This window comes from Eriocheir sinensis, chromosome 42 (assembly GCF_024679095.1).
Source record: "Eriocheir sinensis breed Jianghai 21 chromosome 42, ASM2467909v1, whole genome shotgun sequence".
Taxonomy (NCBI): Eukaryota; Metazoa; Arthropoda; class Malacostraca; order Decapoda; family Varunidae; genus Eriocheir; species Eriocheir sinensis.
The window spans coordinates 5,929,326-5,938,041 of record NC_066550.1 but is presented as its reverse complement, the minus strand read 5'-3'; positions in this window follow the sequence as shown (position 1 = coordinate 5,938,041).

The following is an 8,716-nucleotide window of genomic DNA, read 5'->3' as shown; positions in this document are numbered from 1 at the left end:
AATGCGATGTCCGGACCATCCCACCGTCCGAATCATTACCGCTCTCCCCTACTACTTCGCTAATATGCATTGTACAATAAATAGCACTGAAGAGCAAAGCAAGAAAAAAAGAATAGAGTACAAGGGAAGAGGATGGTTGAGTGCTGTATCATTATTCACTTATTTTTCTCTATTATAACATTCTCTATTACCATTTCTCGTATTCATGTTCTTCCATTCCTTGCATTGTGGTCTACAGTAGCTAAAATGTGTGTGGATCATCAAGCATTACCATGTATACGAAGCATATTATAAAGAAAAGGAAAGAAAAAATTGGTTCGGTCCTTGTGAACGAACCAATTGAAACATTCGAAACAGAAGCCAGGAGTGTGGAACGTCGGCCATTTCAGCACTGGGAGGAGGCCGGAGAGGAGGTGCCGCTGTTGCTCCTTCGTCCTCGTCCGTGGAAGAGTGTGTGCTGTGTCTTTGAGGTTAGTTGAGTTGGAGAGTCTGGTTTGAGTGTTGTAGAGTCACTCCGTTCACTGTCACTTTGTTCTGCCTCTTGAAATAAATAGTTATGGATTGCTGCCTGAATTTCTACGTGTATCTCCAAATAACTTGCCCAACAGGTGCAGTTATGTGCTGATTCGATTTCTACTCTCAAAACTGTGGAAAATAACCATATTGAAACTTGTTAGGACTTAAAAAGATACTTAACAATGCGTCTCAGCTCGAAGGGTAACGCGTTATTATTCCAAGCGAGCACCTAACAACTTTTCGCCGCTCATGTCTCTTGGGGAAATATCAACCAGTATTTGACATCATCCCTGAGATTTTATTTTTGGTGAGGTTTGATGTGTTACTTATTGATAAGGGTTTTCTTGTGGCGGAAGTCACATTAAGGACGGCACTCGGCTAAAACATTAAATTTCATGATAAATGGGCTATTGTCGTTTTAATGGATCCTTGTGGTTAAATGCCTCGATCTCCTACGTAACCTGAAAAGTCGCATTGTCGTACTGGAAATGGTTTATTTTTGGTGAATATTTTGATCTAAGTAGGTAGAGGCCACTCAGGCACTGAACTGCTCCCAAAGTGAGGGGGTTAACTCGCATGTAAACAAACCAGGAAATTGTACTACAAATTTGGTATTTTTTCGATTTAGGTGGATTTCTCTTGTGTCTGGCAGCTGTGACTGGCGTAAATACTCTAATGACAGCATGCCTGCCAGCCAGACAGTGGTGTGACTATTAACCGCCATAGAAAAAAAAAACTCGTGCTTGCTGATGAGTAGGGATGTGGGAACCGAGTACTTTCTGCAAACCGAGTAATTCGGTTCTGATTACTCTTCAAAACCGAGTGAACCGAGGACCGAATGACTATTTTGCTCAGGCGACAGCTAGGCAGACAACAGATCGTACAGGGGTGGCTAGGGATGGGCAAGTACCGTTAATTTGAGTACCGGTAGTACCGGTACCGAAAACTCAAGTATCGTTAGTACCGGTACCGGTATCCGAAGGAGTTTTTTTCTTTTTTTTTTTCTTAATGACTTCTATTGAAATTCCCAAATAAATTTCCTGTAAAGAAAACTCTCTCTCTCTCTCCTTCAACTTAATATCAACTAGAGTAGAAATGCAACGTTTAGGAGCCTTCTGATTAATGTAAAATCACTTAGGTTTAAGGACAGACCACCTAGTCTGGACCATGGGGTCTGTGTGGTCTGATTTTCTATGTAAATTCTCTCTCTCAGAATGAAGTGAATATTTATTTTTTCGATAAACAAATAGCACGAATAGTTATTATGGATGTACTGATCATAGTCTAATAACAAAAATATTTATTAGCAACCCAAAAAGAAAAGAATCAGTGGCAAGCGGCCGAGTGATCATTAAAAATATTAAGCTTCCCGGAACCTGCGATCATGAGGCTTCGCGGTACCAGGTACCGGTACCTGGTACCGGTACCTGGTATCGGTACTGGTACCGAGAAGCCTCATGATCACTTGGGTTCCGGGAAGCTTAATGATCACTCGGCACTGTGCATTGCCGCTAGTACCGGTACCGCTTGGATCTTAGTGACGCTCGGCGCTCGCCCGCCTCCATGTGGTATGGGCCCTGTGTGTAGACGCTGAGTCACTGCCCCGCTGACCGTCTCCCCAAGGTCCCACCATTTTGTCCTGCTTTCCGTTTCCATCACAGCTCCCGTTTCCATTATTTTATTATTTGATTTATTTATTGGAGTTACTGGATAATTCTTCATCTCCGATTCTTTTTCTTTTTTAGGTTGCTAATAAATATTTTTATTGTTATTAGACTATGATCGAGTAGTCGAGTATCCATATCACCGAGATATCCACCACTGAGTGGTGATTCTCTCTCTCTCTCTTTGAATGAAGCGAATATTAATTTTTTCGATAAAAAAAATAGCATGTATAGTTATTATGGATGTACTCGATCATAGTCTAATAACAATAACTATTTATTAGCAACCTAAAAAAAAATCGGACATGAAGAATTATCAATAAATCCAATAAGTAAATCCGAGCAACTGGTACCGGTACCGTACCGTTTAGCTGGTACCGTTAGTACCGGTACTGGTACCGGTACCTGCCCACCCCTAGGGGTGGCAGTCATATCACCAGAGGGGTGGGTGGGGGGCGGTCAAAGGTAAAATTCAAAGAATATAAAATTTTCTTCTAATTTTGAAAGAGCTACCGCACAGAAGGCTACTTCATTCCTGCTCGAGATAAAACAGAACAAATTATAAGACGTGTCTATAGGGGAGAGCGGTGATGATTCGGACAGCGGGATCTCATTTACTGTAAAATGCATGGGACTGATTGCCACGAGATTTTGTGCGACTGTGCAAAACTTTGTTGCCTTGGCCCACACGGGACAACCACGACCTCAGAGCTGTTCTCTTCGATGCAAATCCGCAGCGATGCCCGGCGAAGGTATTGCCGTATAACACGTAACACGATCACCCAGCTCTCGTGCTGGAAAAGGAGTGTAACCACACATTTATTTTTTATAGTCGTGATGATTCAGACAGTTGATTTTTTCATGATTTTTATGGAATGTATATCAATTTAAACACTGCAGGTGTTGCAACAGTTATAAAACGGTTAATGTGGTTGATTTATATTCAGATATTATGCTTGTGAAGAGAGAAGGAAACCATAATACTAATTTTTTTGAGATTTCTTATAATTTCCTTTTATTTTTTTTCCTATAAATATTGAGAGGATACTTTAGTTCTTAAACAAATGTCTTGTAGTAGATATATTCTTGTTTATTAGCCAGTCAAACTTAAGTTATAATATTATGGCGAATATTACGAGTGTCCGTACCATCCCACCTCCTGGCCGAACCATCGCCACGGGTGGGGATGGTTCGGACGATTTAGAAACTTCTTTCATCACTTACAGCTGAAAACTGGAAATAGCTACGGGTGTCATATTAACAGCCTAAAGAGCCAAATGATGAAGTTGCCGAATCATCACCGCTCTCCCCTATGTTGGGCAGCTTATTATACACAAACGTATTCCACGCCACCGGTTTTGTGCATAATTTATATGGTTTTAACTGTGAGGATGCGTTTCATTTCCGACTGATATATAATGTGTGACTTACCAAGTTTATTAATCTTCCTTTATTAGTCCATTATCGATCCATCGATTAAATCCTTCCAATGTTTTTGAGCCGCAAGAGGGAGAAACACAGAGTCAGTTAGCAAGTTCAGAAGAACAGTCAGCATGTCGGTAGGAAACAGAGGAGGAGGAGTTGATTAGGCAAATAGCCTCTTGATTCAACTGTGTGTAAAAGAGCTGTCTGCAAAATCCCTTCCCACACGAGATGCATAGTACTACATATAGGGGCAGACGAGGCCCTTATAGGTAGCCTATATTGTTAGTATCTGGGAGGCGGAAATAACTGGTATAGACGATACAGAACGCCTAAATCAGTATCCATGTGTTCAAAAATATAACCCATTCTTCGGGGAGGCGGTGGCTGAGTGGTTAGCGTGTGGGCCCTGCATTCACCGCGTTCGGAGGGTTCAGATCCGCCGCTACTACCTGGGATTTTTCAGTCACTGCCGAGTGGCTTGAAACTACCCACATTTTGTCCTGAAGACCACCTATTAACCCGGACTCTAGAGGAACCGTCCAAGTGAATCAAGAAAGAGCTCCCGGGGGGAAGTATGAGCTAAGAATAGATGGCGCCACTAAAAACACTTGCCTGCGCCATGACGGGCTGGGGCCGACCACCAGACACCTGAAAAAAGCCTACCGGCGATATAGGCTAACATACACACACAAAAAAAACGTGATATGCTATTCAATAGTCTTGCAGAGCATATTTTCATATAGGCTGTGCTGAATTATACTAATGCAAAAATTAAAGTATTGTTACGAATGTGCTGTATGTGAATGATTGTATGTGTAATGTGATGAAATTGTAGCATGATGCAATGTTAGCTCAGCATGGTGCAACTCTACTTGTTGGGACAAGAGAGACAGAGGGGGCCCGGGGCCGCCGGGCAGGAAGTGCTGAGTCGAGCAGTGGGGGAGCAAGGGTGGCTGAGGAGTTGTAGGGGAGAAGACGCGTGTCTGGTCTTGAGGGAGTGTTGAGCTGCTCCGCTCGCGAGCTGTGTGCGTGTCTGCCGTGCCCCTGTACTGTGCCTGATTAACTAACTGTTCTGTGCCCTTGAAAGTTGCTGTACTGTGTGAGGAACCTGTCATTAAACTAGAACTTAGTGTTGAACGTGTATCCTTTGTGCCCTGCCTCGTTCCCTCCTCCCCTCGGTGTTCTGTGTGGGCCGCTGTGAGTGACTGGTGCCCGTGTGGTTGTTCTGGTGGGGATCACGCCGCCTGCCTGCCCGTGGATGGTGTGTGGTAGGGGGGGTGGCGTAACATTTGGTGTCAAAGGAGTGGGATAAGTGAACAGTGAAGCGCGCCGAGTGTCATGGCGTCCCCCAATGGTCGCCGTGAGGGTGAGGAGAAGGGCAAGGCCGAGGCTGACGTGGGTGAGGTGAAGCTGGGCCAGATGGAATTGTTCGCTGCCATGCTGGCCAGTCTGAGGCAGGAATTGGATCAGAGAACAGAGAGGGCAGAACAGAGGGCAGAAGAGAGGGCTCGCGAGCAGGCTCAGAGGGCAGAAGAGAGGGCACGCGAGCAGGCTCAGAGGGCAGAAGAGAGGGCAGACAAGCAGGCCCGCCATCTTGCCGAGGTCCTCCAGAGCTGTTTCTCGTCGCTGAAGGCGGAAACCCAGCAGTACACCGACCAGGGCTGCGACAGCGCGAGGAGTGAACGGCTGGAGGAGGTGCGGACCCAGGAAGGCGAGGTCCGAGGCCTGAGGGAGGCGGAGGGGCAGCTGCGAGAGATGGCACCGTCGCACGCGGAGGAAGAAGGCTCAGTTCTGGCGGGAAGCGCCGGGGCGGCGGTCCTGCAGGGGCCTATCTGGGGCTCCTGGCAAGGACTCCTGGAGCCTGGTAGCGTCGTGGCGGCACCAGTAGCTGCCGCAGGAGGTTGGGGAGCCCCTGCCTCGTTGCCTCCCTCACCCCCTCCCTCTCCTCCATGCCAGCCGGCTCGTAGGTCACGTAGTCCACTCTCTCTCCCATGGCAGCAGCGAGAGGTGGCAACGTGGTGCGGGGAGGAACAAGAAGTGTCATGTGTGCTGGCGGCGGGTGCACGGGTGGCGGACTGGCGGGGCTCCGCGTGGGGTCCATGGCAAGGGCCCCTGAAGCCAGGTGGCGTCGTGGCGGAGCCGGTGGAGACTGCAGGAGGCTGGGGAGCCGACGGAGCCGTTCCCTTGGGTCCAGCTGGTGCTGTTTTCGGACCCATTAACCCTGCCTCGTTGCCTCTCTCACCGCCTCCCTCTCCGCCATGCCGGCCGGCTTGCAGCCCACGTGGTCCGCCCGCTCCCCGCTGCGGCCCCTCGGCCTCACCGTGCTCAGGGAGGCTTAAGCCAGCGGAGCACGACGGGAAGTTGGCATGGGAGGCCCAGTTCAAGATGCCAGCTGCTGCCCAGGGCTGGGGCGAGGATGAGAAGGCGCTGCTGCTGACGACAGCGCTACGGGGCTCAGTGGACGGGCCCGGCCGCTTGGTGGGGAGCGCCGAGAGGACCTTGGGGCGGCCTGACATGCCGGCCGCTACACGACTCCAGGACGCTCCACAGAGGCTGTGTGGCGTCACGGGGCACTGCGTGCAGTCTGAGGGCCCAGTGGAGGCTCGTATCGGCGTAGGCAGCGCTGTGGAGCGCCGGCCGATGGACGTCGCCGATCGAGACGAGCCGTGCGTACTGGGCCTCGACTACCTGACGCAGGGCGAGGCCTGTGCCGACCTTGGACGGGAGCTGGAGAGGCTGCGCGGACAGGCGCCTTTGCTCCCGAAGGTCGGCTGTGCAGAGGTAGTCGCGGCGGAGCGACTGCACCTTGCCCCGGGGACGGAGGCCAGGAAGGTCCTGTGTTGCGGGTCGGACGCGATGCCAGCGGAAGACGCGGTGGAGTCCACGGAGGGCCTGCAGCTGCCTGATGGTGTGGCAGCCGGACGGAGTCTCGAAGGAGCGGGGGAGGAGTCAGTCACGGTGCTGGTGGCTAACTCCTCCGACGAGGCTCGGAAAGTACCCGCTGGTGCCAAGCTGGGCACCTGTGAAGAGGTGGAACAACAAGAGGAAGCGCCGGGGAGCGCGGAGTCGGCCGCTGTGAGGCCGCTGCCCGACTTCCTGGAGGATTCGGCGCACCGGAGCGCCGCTCACCTGACGGAGGCGCAGACGAGGGTGCGCCACACCCTGGCTCGGTGCGCGGACGTGTTTAGCAGGGGTGACTTGGATCTGGGCTGCACGGGGTTGGTGAAGCACAACATCAACACGGGAAATAATGTGCCCACCAGGAGCCCGCCCCGACGTGTCGTGCCGGTCAGGCGGGAGGAACTACAGCGCGCCGTCAACGGGCTGGCGGCGCAAGGGGTGATGGAGCGGACAGACAGTCCGTGGCCCTCAGCAGTCGTCCGGGATATGAAGAAGGACGGCACGCAGCGCTTCTGTGAGGACTGCCGGGCGCTGAGGGACGAGACTGGCGAGGACTCCCACCCCCTGCCGTGGACCGATGACGCGCTGACGAAGGCCTTGGAGTTCGGGGCATTGACGATGACCAGCGGCCTAGCGGCGGCCGCCCCGCCCTGCCATGACCTCCGGGGCCGGATGGCGAAGGTGAAGATGAAGGCAGCGTCGATGAAGGCGAGCCCGGAGGGCTTCCGTGGCTCGTGCGGGGGCTGTGGCAAGAGGGGGCATAGGTGCAGTCGGTGCCTGGGGGAGCGAAGGACGCGTTCCCTTGACCGGCCGAGCCCCGATGCCCACCAGCCGCGCTGTAAGGACTGTGGCCAGTCAGGCCACCGCTTGAGTGCCTGTCCCAGGCCCAGGGACGCGGCGCGGGCGGGAAGCGCTGACGGGCTGGAGAAGGGAGCAGACTTCCAGCCGTCTCCCGCCCTCGGGCCCCGCCTTGAGTAAGCTGCCGCCGCCCGACCAGTGTGTTGCCAGTGGGAGGCTTAGCGGTTGTAGCCACGACGCGTGACAGTGGACACCGGGGGCTGAGGAGTCCTCGGCGCGGCCTGACCCGGGGTAGTGTGTGCTGCTGGGGGGGCCAGTGGAGGCTCGTATCGGCGTAGGCAGCGCTGTGGAGCGCCGGCCGATGGACGTCGCCGATCGAGACGAGCCGTGCTTGCTGGGCCTCGACTACCTGACGCAGGCCAGTAAGGCTCGTGGTGGCCTCGGACGGGAGCTGGAGAGGGTGACCGGAATGGTGCCCTTTGCTTCCAGGAGGTTTTCGAGCATGGCTGCGTGGGGAGGTAGTCACGGCTGAGCGAGGGCACCTTGCCCCGAGGGTGGAGGCCAGGAGCCGGTGTCGACTGTCCCGAGCGTCACGTGGAGCGGATGGCGTGGAAGAGCCCACTGAGGACTGACGGCTGGTCGACGGCGTGGCTGACAGGCGGAGCCCCTTGGGGGCGCGAGAAGAGACTGTGGAGGACAGACTGATTTATGTGCATTGCATGTATTTTTCTGTGTTCAATGTTCGGCCGGGAGCTCAGGCTACCGGTGGATTTGGCCACGGGGCGGCCCCCCGACGTGAGCTTGCCCACCGTCACCTCTGGCTTCGCAGCGGCACTGCAGGAAAGCCTGGCTGAGGTGCACCGACGCCCGTGGGGCAAGCTCAAGGTGGCAGGCCAGGCCATGAAGGAGACATACGACCGGCGCAGGAGAGGACGTAAGCCCCAGCAGCAGCGACGAGGACGTGTCAGAGGTCGACCAAGGGGCGAACGAGAACATGGGCGGTGCGGGCGAAGCGGCAGATGTCAGTGACGACCCTGAGCAAGGACTTGGGGCCGATGACGCCGCTCTGGGTGCCACCGTCTGCCTGCCGCCGCCCGCATCCCAGCGGCGCCCTCGGCGAGAGAGGCGTCGGCCGGGATGGTTAAGAGACTTTAGTGATGTCCCAGGGGACTGATTAGCTTGATTTATTTCATGTTTTGTTTGTTGAATGTTGGGGCAGCCGGGTCGACTGCCTTCTGAAGGGGGAGATAGTGTTACGAATGTGCTGTATGTGAATGATTGTATGTGTAATGTGATGAAATTGTAGCATGATGCAATGTTAGCTCAGCATGGTGCAACTCTACTTGTTGGGACAAGAGAGACAGAGGGGGCCCGGGGCCGCCGGGCAGGAAGTGCTGAGTCGAGCAGTGGGG